At 42.7% G+C, this 19,041-nt stretch overlaps 1 protein-coding gene across 1 annotated transcript in view; it reads left to right on the top strand.

The window, feature by feature from the left end:
• Positions 1-19,041, top strand: part of LOC115863900 (spermatogenesis-associated protein 31D4-like) — a 201,975-nt gene that overhangs the window by 11,275 nt on the left and 171,659 nt on the right. Inside the window, exon 2 of the mRNA XM_060300808.1 lies at positions 18,376-18,467. The gene's annotated coding sequence lies outside the window, so the exon portion shown is untranslated. The remainder of the gene's footprint in view (positions 1-18,375; positions 18,468-19,041) is intronic.

Below are 19,041 nucleotides of genomic sequence, written 5' to 3'. Positions count from 1 at the left end.
TTGCTGTTCTGCAGTAGAAGTCAAACTCAATTATCTTTAAATTCAACAATTCTCTGTCAACCAAGGGTCGCTTTAGGACCTCTTCTATGTGTCTTTCTTCATTGGAAATCTTTTGTTTGAAATCAGGCCTACTTTAGAAAGACAAAAAAATTGAAATACAAAACCTTCATGTATGAGGAGAGTGAAAGGAAAAGAAGGGATTTTTCTTTCTAGATTTGGCTTTTTCCAGTAAGGATGATTAAACCATCGGGTAAACAATCTTGGCTACTCAGATCAGACTAAAAAAAAAAAAAAAATCCAAAACCCTCATGATTTATAAAGCGTAGTGTGCTTAGCACTGCTGTGTACAGAGACCAATTCTACCAGCTTTTACATCTCTGTTGCTCCCTCCCCCGACCGCAGCCATTTAAGGGGGAGTTCTATTTGGGAAGATAGAACAAAGCCTATTTTTATGCTGTGAACAGTGCAGAGCTCCCAGTGGTGGAGGAGGGGAGAAGAGGAACGAATAATGGACAAGGAAGAGAAGGTGGTACATAGTTCTCCTTAAATTTTACTTAGTAAGAATTCCTTCAGTGTCAAATGGGAGGCATATCTAGAATCTGCAGTCTGTCAACTCGTATCCGGTGTCTTCAAACAAATCCCAGGAAACACAGACCTCTTTTTCAATAAACATGTTCACATAATAATACATTAGCAGACATTAGGACCAGCATGGACTGGAAGGTCTACAGTTACACTGGGCTAGAATTATGAAATTCTTTCTAGGAATGAAGTATGCTCATTTCCATCATTCTTTTGGGTTGAGTATGGAAGACAACATGGTTTGGGGGAAGGGCCAGGGGTGTGGGTGTTGGTTGTGGATGGAAGATGTTAATGATGGGAACTTTTTATTTCTAGTGCAAAAAGAGCATAAGATGTTCCTCCTGTGAAGCCTATCATCCACCTTCTTGAAAAGTGTTTTGAAAGGATTCTGCATAGTTCTACAATCTCATCAGATACCCAGTAGGAATCTCAAGCTGGATTTAGTTTCACTGAATTTAGCTCAGTGGTCTATATAGTTCTTCCATACGAAAAGGGAATCAGTAGGGCAACAGCCTCTTCAAATATTGGCTTTAGTACTCAGAAAAGTACAGATCCTGTGCAATCCAGCAAGCCTTTAAAGTGAATGGAATTTCTTTGGTGAAGTGGGTTTTTTTCCAGCCACAGCAACTCTTTTAGGGGCTAATGCCCTACTCATGAAGCTCCATTTGTAGACCTTTTCACGAGGCGTCTAGATAGTATCATTCACCTGGGCTGTTGGTCCTCAGTAGGTGGACATTTTCTACTTTTTTAATTCATTAAGACTTAGCTGCCCCATGTTTCATTTGGGGGGATTAAATGGAAATTAAAAGTTATGATGCATAATTCATTCCAGGTAACAAGTTACGAACCAATATGTTTATTTGGATGTACCAAAAACACGGTTCTGTCCTGGCTTTGAGAACATCAGGGACTATATAAAAGTTAATTCCTCTTTCAGAGAGCGCACAGTATAGCTGGGAAATCAAACTTATACTTCATTTTTTTAAATTTTATTGAAGTATAGTTGATTAATAACGTGTTTAATTTTTGCTGTACAACAAGGTGACTCAGTTATACATATATATATACATTCTTTTCCATTATGGTTTATCACAGGATATTGAATATAGTTCCCTGTGCCATACAGTAGGACCTTGTTGTTTATCCATCCTATATATAGTAGTTTGCAGCTGTTAATCCCAACCTCCCTGTCCTTCCCTCCTCTCCGCCTCCCCCTTGGCAACCACAAGTCTGTTCTCTATATCTGTGAGTCTGTTTTTGTTTTGTAGATATGTTCATTTGTGTCGTGTTTTAGATTCCACATATAAGTGATATCACATGGTATATGTCTTTCTCTTTCTGACTTAACTTCGTCCTTGTTGTTTATCCATTTTAAATATAGCAGTTGTACATGTCAATCCCAAACTCCCTTTTTATCACTCCCCAACGAGCTTCCCTCCTGATAACCATAAGTTCGTTATCTAAGTCTGTGAGTCTGTTTCTGTTTTGTAAATGAGTTCATTTGTATCTTTTTTCTTTAGATTCTGCATGTAAGTGATATCATACGGTATGAGCGATATCATATGGTATAAACAATATCATACAATATTTCTCTTTCTCTGTCTGACTTAACTTTACTCAATATGACAATCTCTAGGTCCATCCATGTTGCTGCAAATGGCATTATTTCATTCTTTTTAATGGCTGAATAATATTCCATGTCATATACACACACACATATACCGCATCTTCTTTATCCATTCATCTGTCGATGGACATTTAGGTTGTCTCCATGCCTTGGCTATTGTAACTAGTACTGCTATGAACATAGGAGTGCATCTGTCTTTTTGAATTATAGTTTTGTCTGGGTATATGCCCAGGAGTGGGATTGCTGGATCTTACACTTTAAATGATGAGTACTAACAACAACAAAAAAACTTTAAGACAGTTCATGCTAAGGATCAAATGAGTGTTACGTTCAATGAGCCCTGTAGGAATTAGTGGAGCCATGTGCCCGGAAATGGTATCATGAAGTCTTCAATACCTCACTGAGGGACTCAGATTCTTTCAGGTGGCACTGAGCCTTGATGCTATGCTCCTGGTAGGGCACAACCAAATACTGACATATTTCATTCTCTCATACAAATAAAGACTAATTTTACTAGCAGAAAATGGCTCATAGCTATGCAGTTTAAAGTAAAAGCCATGAATACAGCTTCATGAAAAATCTGGCTATCGAGCTAGGCCTGGACAACTGTCTTTGAGCTTTGCCAATAATATTTGTTTTCTACTCCTTAATTCCTTCCAAATACTCATAGCACCAAAGGTATAAAAAACTTATAGGGGGGCTTCCCTGGTGGCACAGTGGTTGACAGTCCGCCTGCCCATGCAGGGGACACGGGTCCGTGCCCCAGTCCGGGAAGATCCCAGATGCCGCGGAGCGGCTGGGCCCGTGAGCCATGGCCGCTGAGCCTGCGCATCCGGAGCCTGTGCTCCACAATGGGAGAGGCCAAAACAGTGAGGAGGCCCGCGTATGGCAAAAACAAACAAACAAACAAAAAAACCTTATAGGGTGAAGACTTAAGTGTAAAAGTTCTATCCATTAACTTAATTGGATCTTCAGTTGGTGAAGAACGGGCACAGAGAAGGCTGTCATTGTTCGATTTTAGCAATGAATTACTTTGGCCCAGCTCCTGAAACACTCGTATCCCCTGAAGCATAATTTTGGGACCATTTGCAAACTGTAGGAGTGATCAGAGGGGGATCTTCAGGTGCCAGGTTGAAGGAAGATGCCTTTTGGCACCTTTATAGTCCTCCGCTATCATCATCATCATTTTCTGGTGGTCATTCCTGAGTTCACTGGTCTAAGTACTTTATACATGAATTCATTTATTCTTCACAACAATTCTAAAATTGGTACTATTATCACCTCCTGTGCTGGTTAATTTTACGTGTCAACTTGACTATGCCCAGATAGCTGTTAAACATTACTTCTGGGTGTGTCTGTGGGAGTGTTTCTGGAAGAGATTAGCATTTGAATCAGTAGACCAAGTAAAGAAGATAGTCTTCACCAACATGGGTGGGCATCATTCAACGGATAGAACAAAGAGGAAGGGCAAATTTGCTCTTTGCTTGAGCTGAGACAGACATCTTCTGCCCTCCAACATCAGCACTCCTGGTTCTAGAGCCTTAGGACTTCGACTGAATTACACACTGGCTTCCCTGTTTCTCCAGCTTGAAGACTGCAGATTGTGGGGCTTCTCAGCCTCCACAGTCATGTGAGCCAATTCCTATAATAAATCTCCCCTCATCTCTCTTTCTCTCTGCATATATGTACATCCTATTGCTTCTTTTTCTCTGGAGAACTCTGTTACAACTCCATTTCACATGTGGGAATACTGAGGCACAGAGAGTTAATAGCTTTCCCCAAATCTCACAGCTAGTGGGTGGCAGAGCCGCTCTGCAGTCAGCATTCCTTAAGCAGGGTGCCTGCCACCCCTCAGGTAGATTAGTGACTACCCCTTTGAGCTAAGTCCTAACTTCTGGGTTTAACTGAAGGAGCTGGACCTGGAGAAGTCCAGTTTGGAAATGGTTGGAGTTCCTGTCACCCAGGAGCATGAGAAAAGCCCTGGAAGAAGAGAGTCCTCTTGAGCTCACGGACAGTAGCGGCAACACAAAAGTGGCACATTTTTGAACAGGCGCAAGATTTGTCAAGATAAACTACATCTGCTCTGATTCTTTCCTGGCATCCTTTTTCTTCACTTCCAGTCCTTAAGGAAATTGAAGCAGCTTGTAGTAAGGCTTGTTCTTTCCCAGGGCTTCTCGGTCTCCTGTGCAGTTAGTTTGAGTGGGCAAACGTGCGCTTTACCACAGGGAAGGGAGAATAGACACGGTTGGAAAATGTGCCTGGTAGCGCTTCTAGGAGAGGGGATTTCTCCTCCCTCTCATCACAAATGGTTACTCTGGGAGACTCCCTTTTGCCCTTGGATTTCCACCCCCTTTCTACTCTCTTCTTGGCCTCCTCCCTCACCGTCCTCCATTCCCTCCAAATGACAACCTTGGACACATTTATTGAAGGGTGTCGTTACTGTAAGACACTGTGTTCCGTCTTTCTCTATTTTGCCTCCTGCCGTCCTGAAGCACCAGGCTAGTGTTCCCAGTGCATTCTGAGGATACTTAGACTAACGAGGTAAACAGAGGTAGGGAGCCTTGCTTAGGAGTCCTGGCCTTGGCCCCAGCTTTCTCTACACGTGAACCAGAGACGCACTGATTTCGAAGTGCGTAGGTGTGGGAGCTGGTTATGTCACTTGCCCAGCTAGTTCTTTTCCCCCATTTGGCTGTTCAGGGTGTTTCTGTTCTACCCTTCAGCAAAGATCCCTGGAGGAGTAGAGAGGGCAGTGACAGGAGCTGCACCTCAGAACCCTTTTCTGAACTTCTGATATCAGGAGGACAGTGTTAGGTAATGCTAACTGGCTGGGGTAAGAGAGGCAAAGGTATGTAGTCCCGACAGAGCCCACAAATGGACTGGCTGTACCTTTGTCAATATTGAATCAAGAGCCATAAAATATTTCATCTTCTCTAATCCAGTAATCCCACTGTTGGAACTGTGTCCGAGGAAAGAGTTCAAAGTAAGACAAGATAATTACAAGTATAGCTGGTGCCCAGATCTTAGTTTCTAAATACTGTTATCCATGGATGGGTAACACAGCCCCTTGGAGAAATCACTCATTCCGATCTGGGGCAGGGAGACCTCTCTCTGTCAGTAAGTAAAATGGTGCTCAGAGGATGAAGAGTTTTGGGTGGAGAGGTAGTGAATTCTGCTTTGGCTTGAGTTTGGGGTAGCTGGGAGATACACAGCTGGAGATGTTCAGTGGGGGATGCATAGATGTGGATGTGTAGGTCTATGTAGACATATAGGTATTAATATAGACATGGTGCAAATCGATAATAGGGCCGAACAGTTCCCTACATCACTTTGCAGAAAAATTCTCTCAGATGCTTGGGAACATGCGTATTTCTGGGACCCACCTCGGGGAGCAGGACAAACTGCATTTTAAGGTATTCTCCAAATCACATTTTGTGCACGTATCAGTCTAAGAAATACTTATTTAAAAGATTGTGAAAATGCAAAGAGCCATTATGAGACTGAGAAGATAGAGAAGTAAGAGGTAGCCCTGGATAATGCAGTCCACAGAGCCAAGAAACAGAGTGTTTTACTGCAGAGCCCTGGACCATGTTGCTGAGAGGGCAAAAGAGTTACTACAAGCATAAATGTAGAAAGAGAAGCCATAAAAGAATAGAAGAACATATGGGTAAAATTTTACCTGATCACAAGATAGAGAGCTTTGTAAGCATAAAAGCAAAGGAAGAAAACAAAGTATTGCCACGTTTAACCACGTGAATGTTAAATACTTCAGCAGGTGAAAAAAATGACAAGCATTAATATAAGAAATGGGGGGAAAAAAAAGAAAGGGGGAAATCTTGTAGCATAGATGACCAAGTAAAGTAATATCATTAATATATGAAACTTATATAATCCACTCAGGAAACTATGACTATCCTAGTAGAAAAATGAGCAAACACACGAACAGGCAATTCCCAAAGGAAATACAATTGTCAAGTATATGAAAAAAATGAATATGAAATGCATATTAAAGCAAAAATGAAATGCCTTTTTTTTCCCAGATTCCCCATATAAGTGAGATCCTGCAGCATTTGTCTTTGTCTGACTTATCCCACTTAGTATGATGCCCAAAATGCCATTTTTAACTCCTCAAATTGGCAAATACTGGTACCAAAAAGTGTAGTAATGCTCTGGCTTAGAGAGTCAGGGAAACAAGCAAAGTCCTCCACTGTTAGTAGAATGTATTTGGTGCATTTTTTCTGAAAGGCATTTGGAAGTATATACCAAAAATTTGAAAATATTTCTACCCTTCAAAAGCAATTCTGCTTCTAGGAATTTATCTTTCACAGTTATGTAAAAAGATGTTCTTTCCAGTATTATTGGTAATATCAACAAACTGGAAACAACTTGAACGCCCAACAACAGTGATTTGGTTCAATAAATTATGGAAGTCATATAATGCTATATTTTCAAAAGCCTTTACAAAGCATGCTTCAGTAAAAGGATTCCAAACTTGGGTTCCAGGCAGTAATAGAAATGATTGAAGTAGTCTGGATATAAAGTGAAGACATGGAGAAAAGAAGAACTATTTCATTTTCCTTAGTTCTATCACTTTTTTTTTAAGAGTGTTAAGTGAAATTATAAACAGCAACTGACAATCTCAGTTGGAGAACAATAGGGAGCAGTGGGGACTGCAGTAAAGTAGAAAGCACAGCCCTATCTCGGATTGCAGTAAAGTAGAAAGCACAGCCCTATCTCACAGGATCAGCTGAGCTCCATGTGGTTGAACACCCTGTGAGCCAATCAGATCTATTTATTGGCTACCAATTTACAACCTTTGCTTTCAAATTTTTTGGCAAGAAAATGTTTATAATTGTTAAGTGAAAATAAATAGGTTCCACAGTAGTAACTGTCTAATAGTGAATGTAGTATATCATACTGTGATACTGAATTGGATAATACTTGTGTGTATTTGTATGTGTGTATGTGTGTACATCTTAATATATGCACAGAAAAAAGCCTAGAAAGAGATAAGCCAAAATGTGACTTTATGTAGGCCTTTGTGATCACAAGCTGTTTTAATTTTTTCTTTAATATCTTTGCATTTTTAATATTTTCCATAACAAATGCATACACATTACTTTTAAAAACAACCAAACCCACCAACAAAAGTTTATTTTGAAAACACCTAGGCTCAGTTTTGACGTTCAGGAAGGATTTTCCTGAAAAGCACAGATGGAGTCCTCTCTAGCAGTTGTACTGTCAGCTCTTCACCTGAAGCTGGGTCTGGTAAGCTTGGTTGTTGTTGTTGTTATTATTCTATTGTCTTTGAAATGCTCACTGGCTTTTGGCAACCTTGTGCTCATCACCATTGCCAAGAAGTTTATGGAAGTGTGAGCCAGTGAGAGTTTACCCACTCTAAGTTTTGAAAAGGTTCTATTTCTTCATAGTTAGAGATGTACACTTTAATAAAGATAACCATACAAACGTATACTATCAACTCCAGACCTGGCAGTGCTATTAGTTTAAACGGCATGAATCCCTGTGCTATACTTCAGTTGTTCAAACGTCCTTATGAAAACAGTTACGAAAAAGTTGCCATTCATACAGGTACGTGGGCAGTCTTTTTTTTGTTGTTCTTTACATCGGCAGTCTTAAACATCAATAAGTTGGCTGTTTTCCCCTGAGCTGGAGAACAGCGGCCGATTCACACTTTGGAAGTCAGGCCAGCAAATCTAGAGAAGGCGAATACAGAGTTGCGAACCTGTGAGTGCTTTTATTCCCTTCACAGACTTCCAGAGCAAAATGGATTGCTTTGCAATTGTGAAGGGGACAAAAGAAAAGAAAGAAAGAATGTGTTGGCCTTGTCTGCCTGCGGTTTGAGTAGAGGGGATTTTTTTTTTCTTTTTTTGGACGAAGAGTGGGATCTTAATGGGCGCTCCTAGTCGGCCGAGGCAGCCTCTGAAAGCTCCTCTTTGTCAGAGGAGTCCAAGATAGAAGGATCCATTGTTTCCCAGTCTGAAGTTATCACTCTTCCCTTTATCCTTTCTTTTGGACCTTTTAGTGTTTGCTTTATCAGAATATTTTAATCCCTACTGCGGTGACTGGTGTAATTTATCTCATTAAGCCTCTCCTATTTTCTTCTGTTTACATGACCAATATCATTAAGTTTTATGGGGCTTATACCAACAAGCCACTCCTTTGTCCCATTGTTTCAGCTCTAGGCCAAAAATCAACAAACGGAGTTTTATCTTTCCAATCTTGGGCCTCACCTACTTGTCATTCAGTTTGTACAGGTTGCGTGAAGAGCATGTTCCTTTGAAAACAAAGCAAGGATTCATTTTTATGACCTAAAACCAAACAATTACCTTTCTCAAAAGGTCCTGGTCATCTCTTATAGACTGGCAGAGACTCGCCTTATGAGGTGGAAAAAAAGCAGATACTTTCCTTGTGGGTTGAAAGCCCAAAGTCCCCTAGCAATAACGCCCTGCTTCCTAACTAGTGTATCTTCCATAGTGTATGGGATATCCTAGAAGCAGAGAACCTGAGCACTGGAAGGCACCTGGTGAGGTTATCTCATCCAAACCCCTGCCCTTCAGCAAGACCACACCCAGGCCAGACTGAGGCAGACCAGAGGAGAATCAGTCGCTTTTAAAGGTATATGAAGGAGAGCCTTCACTCAACCAGTCACAAATATCATGTCAGAAAATTCCTTCTCTAAAAAAACAGCCCAATAAAAGCTTTGTCATTTCCTCAGTCACTCTTTTTCTTTTCCAGATCGAAAATAACAGGGTACCATCCTCAGGGAATCAACAACAGTTTAATGAGCAGTAACTTCCTACAAGGCAGTGGTTCTCAGATGTTAGTGCACATCAGAACTGCCTGGAGGCTTATTAAAAACACACATTGCTGGACCCCACCCCCTAGAGTTTCTGATTCCTGAGATGGAGCAAAGCTGGAGAATTTGCATTTCTAGCAAGTTCCCAGGTGATGCTGATGCTGTCAGACCAGGGATCCCACTTTGAGAACTGCTGATCCTAGGAACTCGAAAGGAGAAATATGAGGATAATTAAGAGGCAGAAACAAGTGGAGTAACAGCAAATTAAACAAGTTAACCTCTACATAGAAAATGGTAAATGCCTATCAGATAAGTTCTTTGCTGTCAGACAGAGGCCAGTGGGGGAAGGCTGACCACAAGCGGTGATTTAGGATGTTAGCCATTAACACAGGGACCTGTGGGAGCACAGCTGAGGAGCGCGGTGTTCTGGGTAGGTGGGGAAGAGGCCAGGAAGGCTACCTGCGGAACTGGAGGCCTGAGGAGTAATTGCTGGGTTGACTTTTAAAGAAGGGAAAGTATCCAGGCAAAGGTCAGGGCTAGGCATGTGCTCTTCCAGTGGAAGGAACTGTATGGAATTAAAGAGGAGTCGTGGAGTTTTTACGGAAGAGCAAGTCATCCAATTTTCTCAGAGGGGAGAGTGGCAAACGAGGTTGTGATGACAGAACTGCAGAGGTAGGCAGGGGCTAGATCACGAAGGAACGTCAGAGCTGGTTTAAGGAGTCTGGCAATATTCTAAAGGCCATTATTTGGCATGTAATATAAAGAACAATTTAATAAGACTCCATGAACATCAGAGATGAAAAGAGAATACACAGCTATCCCCAATCCTTGTACTTCCTTCTCTGTAACTGGGACATCTCTACCGGGTTTACTCTGGTTTGCAGCTGATGTCGAGGCCTTGCTAAGTTTCTAGCCTAAGTGTGGACAAAATTCCCTTTCCTTTTAGTTTAGTTGAGAGCTTTTGGAGTTTCATAAAGGGAAATTTGTAAAGACACTAGGCAAACATATATGAAGCCAAAGTGAATAGAGAGAATACAGAAGTTGGGTCTAGAGATAAACAGATGCTTCTAGCTCCAGCTTTCACTAGCTATACAGCCTTGAGCATGTTACTTAACTTCCTGTGCCATAGTTTCTGTATTTAAATAGAGACCTACTTCCCTAACAAGATCCATAAGATCTTATGTGTTCTGGCCCCTACCTGCCTTTTCAGCCTCATCTTATGTCCACTGATCTTACTCTTCTATTTATTTATTTTTGGCTACATTGGGTTTTTGGTGGTGCACGCAAGCTTTCTCTAGTTGCAGCGAGCAGGGGCTACTCTTTGTTGCGGTGTGCAGACCTCTCATTGCAGTGGCTTCTCTTGTTGTGGAGCACGGGCTGTAGGCGCACGGGCTCAGTAGTTGTGGCGCAGGGGCTTAGCTGCTCCATGGCGTGTGGGATCTTCCCAGACCAGGGATCGAACCCTTGTCCCCTGCATTGGCAGGCGGATTCTTAACTACTGCACCACCAGGGAAATTCCTGATCTTACGCTTTCTGCTCCATCTGCATAAATCTTCCTCAAGCTCGTGTTTGTCATGCTCCCTTCTACCACAGGGCCTTTGCACATACTGTGTCCTCTGTCTGCAATAGTCTTGCCTCCCTCTTCAGTAATTACTAGATTTAGATATAAGGCCCACCCCCTCTAGGAAATCTTTGATCTCTCTGAATAGGTAAAATCCCTCCATAGGCTTTTTTACTATGAGGAACTTATATGATAGCACTTAATATTGTTATTTGTGTAACTGTTTGCTTGATGTTTCTCTTCTCCTAAACCAGGGGTCAGCAAACTATCTCCATCTTTGGCCTGCAGCCTGTTTTTGTAAATAAAGTTTTATTGAAAAGCAGCCATGCCCACTTATTTCGATATGATCTGTGGCCACTTCTGTACTACAGTGGCAGAGCTGAGTAGTTAGAGCAGACTTTATGGCTTGAAAAGCCTAAATATTACTCTGGCCCTTTACAGAAAAGAAGCTGCCAGTTCCTGTACTTGACTATAGTCTCCATGAGAGCACGTACAAAGTCTATTTTTGCTTACTCACATATCTTCAGCATCTAGCCCAGTGTCTGCTACATGGAAGATGCACAATGAATAAATAAATGAATAAACAAACGAACAATAAATGCAAGGAGATTTCTTTAAATGTCTCTTTTACTAGAGTGTTGAAAGGGTTAAATAAGATAATATATGTTAAGAACCCAGCAGTATAGTGCCTGAAACATAGCAGATGGTTAATAAATGTTGGTAGTTATTACTATTCTCAATCTTTCCTTAGTGCATTTTAGTCTTCTCTCTGGGTCTGGACCTAAGCTGTCCCCTTGGCCCTGGGCTGAGTTGCATTCCTGTCCTTCACCTATCCTACATTCTCTTGCCCTCTGGCCTTTGCATATCTATTTCTGACTCTAGGATTCTTTTCTTGGTCTCAGATTCTTAGGAATGTCTTCTCCACTCTTCCTAGAGATTTCCTTCTAGGATGTTCAGTCTATTTGAAGCATATTATTCTCAAACCTTGTCGTAGCCTTAGGGTGACCCTCCTTTAACCTATCCCAGGGGCTTGGCTCCACGAGGGTCATCTAAGTGATGGCGGTTTCGTCTTATTTTATGGCCACCTCTTTCAGGGACAGCAGACGATTTCTTCTCTTCTGGTTCGGCAGGAGAAGCTGTAGGATTGGAGGAGAGCTCCTAATAAGAGAGCAATGAACAGAGGCTCGGGAACTGAACCTGTGTAGCTTTAAGGCAGAAGGGATCGAAGCGCAGCCCAGAGGCTGTTCAGCCTGGACACAGGCCCAGCTGGCGCAGAACCTAAAAGGAGGGGGTTTAGTAAAACCAGGGGTCAGCTAACTGTAACCTACAGGCCAAATCCAGGCTGTCTCCCATTTTTCTGTCCCTTTCATGCTAAGAATGTTTTTTGCCTTTTTAAATGGTTGGGGGGAAAAAAATCAAAAGAAGAAGAATATTTTGTGATACATAAAAACTATATGAAAGGGCTTCCCTGGTGGCGCAGTGGTTGGGAGTCCGCCTGCCGATGCAGGGGAGGTGGGTTCGTGCCCCGGTCTGGGAAGATCCCACATGCCGCGGAGCGGCTGGGCCCGTGAGCCATGGCCGCTGAGCCTGCGCGTCCGGAGCCTGTGCTCCGCAACGGGAGAGGCCACAGCAGTGAGAGGCCCGCGTACCACAAAAAAAAAAAAAAAACTGTATGAAACTCAAATTTCAGTGTCCATAATAAAGTCATACTGGAACACAGCTGTGCTCATTCATTTACATCTGTGGCAGCTTTCACGTCACAACAGCAGAGTAGTTGGCATCAGAGACCATAAAGCTGAAGATGTTACTGATAGGCCTTTTAGAGAAAAGGTTTGCCAACCTCTGAGTTATACGAGTAGCCTGAGCTGTGGACAGTGACTTTGACCTGAGCTCGTGAGAGCCTCTTTTGAGCTCAGTGTTGCATGGCCTCTACAAACCCCACCAGATCCCAGCCCAGGGTGCAGCCCAGGGTGAGGTAGGGAGAGAATGGGTTAATTAGGTGGGTTAATGAGAGGAATCATTCTTGAAGGAGGTGGGAAGGGATGAGATGAGAGAACACAACAGTCTGGTTCAAATGCTGGTTTCGCCACTTAGAGCAGTGGGAGCTTGAGCCAGTGTCTTACCTTCTCTAAGCAGCAGTTCCCATATTTTAAAATGTGAATAATTATCCTCTCAAACATACAGTGACATGGTGAACACCAAATGAGCTAATGCGTGCAACAAAGCCTGGGGTGTGGTAGGCACTCAATAAATATTCACTACTATTACTATGTGCAGATGGAGTACACCCGTGGAAGAGTTGGCTTTGGGGAGGAAAAAGCCATCTCAGTGCATCCCGTGGAACAGTGTAAAAAAGTAGACATTGGAGACACACAGACCTGGGTTCGATTCTGCCTCCGCTAGTGTACGCATCACTGTTGTATGACCCTAAGAAAGTTGATTAACTTCTCTGAGCCTCAGTACCCCGCCCCCGGCTACCCCTCCTTTATGTAACTCAGATGTCAAGTGGGACCTTCCTACTCTTTGATTTAGGAAACATTTCCTTATGGAACCACCTGCCACTATCTCAAGTAAAACACATGGGGCTCCTGTTTCACCCTGTGCCAACAAGGCCATTCAGAAAATTCTCTTTCAACAAGCATTTCACGAATTGAGTAAATTTACTGGAGATTTGAAGAGCTATACTTCTGAGCGTGGGATCATATGGTGCCCCACACAGTCTTTTTCTAAACCTCCTCCCCTCCTCTTGCTTCTACCTCCCTTCTTTCTGAGTGCGGAGCCCACAGTACACACCCCCCTTTCTCCACCCATTTCCCTATACACCCCGTTGTAGCCAAAAGAGGCTGGTCAAGACATTTCCCCACAAAGATGGTTCTGTCCCCAAGAGGAATCCTCCTACCAGCTGCTAAAAGGATAAATTTCCTCTATCCCCTAACAAGCAAAACAGGGATAATTATGACTACCTCACAAAGTGTTTGGGGGAATTAAATGAGGTAATGTGTCTGCCAGCTCCTGGCATGAAAAAGGCATCCCCTCCCCTCTTGATTCTTACTTTGAGATTTGAAGGAACAAAGAGAGAAGCTGGGAGATATTTTGACATAGGGGCGAGGGTTGATAAAGCAGCCAGGAAGGTCATCTCCTTGACCATCACCCTCCAGTGAAGTAGAAGAGATTATTTGCCAGGAGAAACTGGGAGAGGTGGAGGGACTTGGGGCGGAAGCCAGACAAGTCTGGTTTGTCTTGGAGTCCATCCAAAAGGGTTTAGTTACTAAAACAGCAGTTCCTCTACATAAATCCTTCAGGTTCTTGAAAAATATTATTAACTCACTCCTGCATCATAAATAATCCTAATTTTATTAATTTTGCCTCTCAGGCCGAGGCATAGCTCCTGCACAGCCCCCTCTCCTGAGCATACAGCTGAAGGGGCAAGGTCCCCAGGCAGAGGGCAGTACCTGTGCCCTGGGCTGAATGGTGTTACGTGGGCTGCAATTTAAACTGTCATTCCCTGATGTTTTCCAAGCCCTTTCAGAGTGGGCTCTTCTTAATAATCTTTCCTTAGGTGTAGGACTCAGAATGGGTGGTTTATTGGCAAGGTTCTGCGTGCAGAGGCATGGGAATTCTGTTACTTGTCTACTTGGCCTTGTTTGATGTCCTGTTTGCATTAGTATTCTTTTTCTTTCTTTCTTTTTTTTTTAACCGCAGAAGTTTTTGGGTTTTTTTACTCCTTCCGAAAGAGCTGATAGATGGCTCTCTTCCATTTTGCTTTGGACCAAGGATGTTTCTACCCAATGTTGTGAAAACAAATGGTCCTGATTAGTCAATGCCAAGTTGTATCCTCTACCCAAGTTGTTTCCTTTGCCCTTGCTCTCCTCTCTAACTGCCCCCACCCACCTCCCTCCCTCCATCCTTCCCTCCCTCCATCCTTCCCTCCCTCCCTCTCTCTCTCTCTCTCTCTCTTTTTTTCTTTTTTACCTGAGATTTCTCATAGTTTTCTTTCCAAAGCAAAGCTAAGTGGAAGGGTTAGCAACACCTGTCTCTTTATATGGTGTTGTTTGGGGCTTAAGGAAAAAAAAAACAACCTAGGAGTTTAGGAAACAAGTGTTCAGTTCCTGTTAGTCCACTGTGTGTCTTCTGAAAGAGGCTTTATTAAATGTTTTGGTTTTATGACTTACTGTTTTCCCCAAATGTAAAAATAATTTGTGTTTGTGTGTAAAACATGGAGACACCAAAAAATATAAAGAAATGTAAATAAAAACCATGTACTGAGTTCTTCCCCTGTCGGAAACCCCACTGTTAACATCTTTTTTTTTTTTTTAATTTATTTTTGGCTGTGTTGGGTCTTCATTGCTGCACACGGGCTTTCTTTAGTTGTGGTGAGCGGGGGCTACTCTTTGTTGCGGTGCATGGGCTTCTCACTGCAGTGGCTTCTCTTGTTGTAGGGCACGGGCTCTAGGCACGCAGACTTCAGTAGTTGTGGCACTCGGGCTCAGTAGTTGTGGCACGTGGGCTCTAGAGCACAGGCTCAGTAGTTGCGGCGCATGGGTTTAGTTGCTCCGCGGCATGTGGGATCCTCCCGGACCAGGGCTCGAACCTGTGTCCCCTGCATTGGCACACGGATTCCTAACCACTGCGCCACCAGGGAAGCCCTGTTAACATCTTGATGCATTTCCCTAGACTTTTTTCTCTGCAAATGGGCGTACATAGTTACCAAATGAGATCCTATTGTGCACACAGTTTTTTGTTTTTTTTATTTTACTTTATTTTATTTTATTTTTTAACATCTTCATTGGAGTATAATTGCTTTACAATGGTTTGTTAGTTTCTGCTGTATAACAAAGTGAATCAGCTATACATATATATACATCCCCATATCTCCTCCCTCTTGCGTCTCCCTCCCACCCTCCCTCTCCCACCCCCACCCCCCACCCCTCTAGGTAGTCACAAAGCACCGAGCTGATCTCCCTGTGCTATGCGGCTGCTTCCCACTAGCTATTTTACCTTTGGTAGTGTATATATGTCCATGCCACTCTGTCACTTCGTCCCAGCTTACCCTTCCCCCTCCCTGTGTCCTCAAGTCCATTCTCTAGTAGATCTGCGTCTTTATTCCTGTCCTGCCCCTAGGTTCTTCAGAACCTGTTTTTTTTTTTAGATTCCATATATATGTGTTAGCATATGGTATTTGTTTTGCTGTTTCTGACTTACTTCACTCTGTATGACAGTCTCTAGGTCCAACCACCTCACTACAAATAACTCAATTTCATTTCTTTTTATGACTGAGTAATATTCCATTGTATATATGTGCCACATCTTCTTTTTTTTTTTTTTTTCAGTACGCAGGCCTCTCACTGTTGTGGCCTCTCCCGTTGCGGAGCACAGGCTCCGGACGCGCAGGCTCAGTGGCCATGGCTCACGGGCCCAGCCGCTCCGTAGCATGTGGGATCTTCCCGGACCAGGGCATGAACCCGTGTCCCCTGCATCGGCAGGCGGACTCTCAACCACTGCGCCACCAGGGAAGCCCCACATCTTCTTTATCCATTCATCTGTTGATGGACACTTAGGTTGCTTCCATGTCCTGCCTATTGTAAATAGAGCTGCAATGAACATTGTGGTACATGTCTCTTTTTGAATTATGATTTTCTCAGGGTATATGCCCAGTAGTGGGATTGCTGGGTCGTATGGTAGTTCTATTTTTAGTTTTTTGAGGAACCTCCAAACTGTTCTCCATAGTGGCTGTATCAATTTACATTCCTACCAACAGTGCAAGAGGGTTCCCTTTTCTCCACACCTTCTCCAGGATTTATTGTTTGTAGATTTTTTGATGATGGCCATTTTGACTGGAGTGAGGTGATACCTCATTGTAGTTTTGATTTGCATTTCTCTAATGATTAGTGATTTTGAGCATCCTTTCATGTGTTTGTTGGCAATCTATATGTCTTCTCTGGAGAAATGTCTGTTTAGGTCTTCTGCCCATTTTTGGATTGAGTTGTTTCTTTTTTTGATATTGAGCTGCATGAGCTGCTTGTATATTTTGGAAATTAATCCTTTATCAGTTGCTTCATTAGCAAGTATTTTCTCCTATTCTCAGGATTGTCTTTTTTTCTTGTTTATGGTTTCCTTTGCTGTGCAAAAGCTTTGAAGTTTCATTAGGTCCCATTTGTTTATTTTTGTTTTTATTTCCATTTCTCTAGGAGGTGGGTCAAAAAGGATCTTGCTGTGATTTATGTCATAGAGTGTTCTGCCTATGTTTTCCTCTAAGAGTTTTATAGTGTCTGGCCCTACATTTAGGTCTTTAATCCATTTTGAGTTTATTTTTGTGTATGGTGTTAGGGAGTGTTCTAATTTCATTCTTTTGCATGTAGCTATCCAGTTTTCCCAGCACCACTTATTGAAGAGGCTGTCTTTTCTCCATTGTATATTCTTGCCTCCTTTATCAAAGATAAGGTGACCATATGTGCGTGGGTTCATCTCTGGGCTTTCTCTCCTGTTCCGTTGATCTATATTTCTGTTTTTGTGCCAGTACCATACTGTCTTGATTACTGTAGCTTTGTAGTATAGTCTGAAGTCAGGGAGCCTGATTTCTCCAGGTTCGTTTTTCTTTCTCAAGATTGCTTTGGCTATTCGGGGTCTTTTGTGTTTCCATACAAATTGGTGCACACAGTTTTGAAGCCTGCTTTTCTGCTTAACATTTATTTCATATGCATTTCCTCATCATAAAAATTCATCAAAAGCACCCCTCTTAATGGCTATGTAGTACTTGTAGTATTTGCTGTCCCTAACCTAATCATTCTCAGATTGTTCCACATGTAGCCTGTGTCCAGTTTTCCACCATATAAATAATGCTGCAGTGAGCTTGTTTGTACTTTGTCCTTGTGTATCTCAAAATTCCCATGGAAAGTATTCCTAGAAGTAGGATTACTGGCAAAATGGAATCCTGGAACTTCACATTAGTCTTTACTGACTTCAGTCAGCCCAAGGTGTTTCCCGTTGGATCACATAACAAAGTTTTTAGTAACTAAAATAGTAAAAGGACTAGCTGATGTTTGCATATTGCTGGTTTCATGGTATGCAGCTTGGAGACAATATAATATAATGATGTTGTGTCATAATTATGATTTGGAGATATTCCAAGGTGATAATAGTAATAGCTAACATTTACTGGGTGGTTAATACGTGCTAGGCTCTGTTTCGAGTGTTTCACAGGTACTAACTCATTTAATCTCACCACAAGTCTAAGAAGTAATTAGTCTTATTATCCCCAGTTTATAGATGGGAAAGCTGAGGCAAGAGAGGGGTCAAACTACAAGGTAAGTGGCTGAGCCAAGATTGAAACCCAAGCATTTTGGCTTGGAATCCATGCCCTTAAAGCACTTGATGACCCTGCCTGGAAGTAACCAGGTGGGTAAGATTCTTCACCCCCGACATGCCACGGCTGCAGTGCAGCGGGAAGGGGGATGGTGAATCCACTGCTCACTGCCGAGTTGCAGCCCTCCTTCCCCCAGCTCTCATTGCCCCCTTCCCTAGCTGTGCACCCGCTTGGGTAAGGACAGGAGAGAAACCAAGCTGCAAAAAGCACCCAGTTCTGTATCTGAAGGGGAAGAGGAACATATATCAAGGTGGTCTCAGGAAACTGCTTATTCGGGAAGGGAGGGAGGAAATAAATGAAAAAACACTGCTTCAGGGTCTTGGTTTTTTTGTTTTGTTTTCATTTTTGGTTTTGACAATCATTAGAGCATTAGACTTGCCTAATTAGAAGCAATGTTTCCCTTACGTTTTTCACCAATTTCATTTCAGTGGGTTCCTGGCTCATCTGTTGATGCAGTGCTAGAAGTGAGCTGCAGAACAGGAGTTACTGGAGATGACAGTGACCATGAGTCCTGAAGGAGGTAAGTAATCATTTTTGGTCCTGTCCACTGCTGAGCGCCTTGGTTACAAATGACCTCTAGACAACTGTTCAACGTGGATTGTTCTAAAGGCACCTTGTTGGAGAGAGCGCTGCATGGGACTGGAGTTCTGATTAATGGCCATTTTCTTTTGTCCCACCTCCTTGTGTTTCCTTAAAATAATACTGGTGTTACAAAAGACTACACAGGGTGTTTCTGTTTAGGTAAAGTCGACTGGTGCCGGGGTGAAACAAAACATAACACAACCACTGCAGCAAAACACAAACACAGAGCAAATCCATCCTGCTTCACCTCCCCCTGGCCAGGTTCCACATAAGGAAACCCAGCCAGAGGAGTTCCCTCGGTTCGCACTGGCTCAGGACAGAAATGTATAAAACTTTGAACAGCAGTGACCCAGGGAAGAAATGAATCACAGAACCTTTCAGGGATGTGGCCAGCCTAGAACTCCTCCCACGGGTGTAGGTCTCTGCAGTGGGGGACCTGGAACAGCCAGAAATATACCTTCAGTGTTTGCTCTGCCCGGATCGGGCACATAGAGGCATTCAACCAACGTATG

Source organism: Globicephala melas, chromosome 6 (genome assembly GCF_963455315.2).
Source record: "Globicephala melas chromosome 6, mGloMel1.2, whole genome shotgun sequence".
Lineage (NCBI taxonomy): Eukaryota > Metazoa > Chordata > Mammalia > Artiodactyla > Delphinidae > Globicephala > Globicephala melas.
This window is presented reverse-complemented; position numbering and strand designations above follow the sequence as displayed.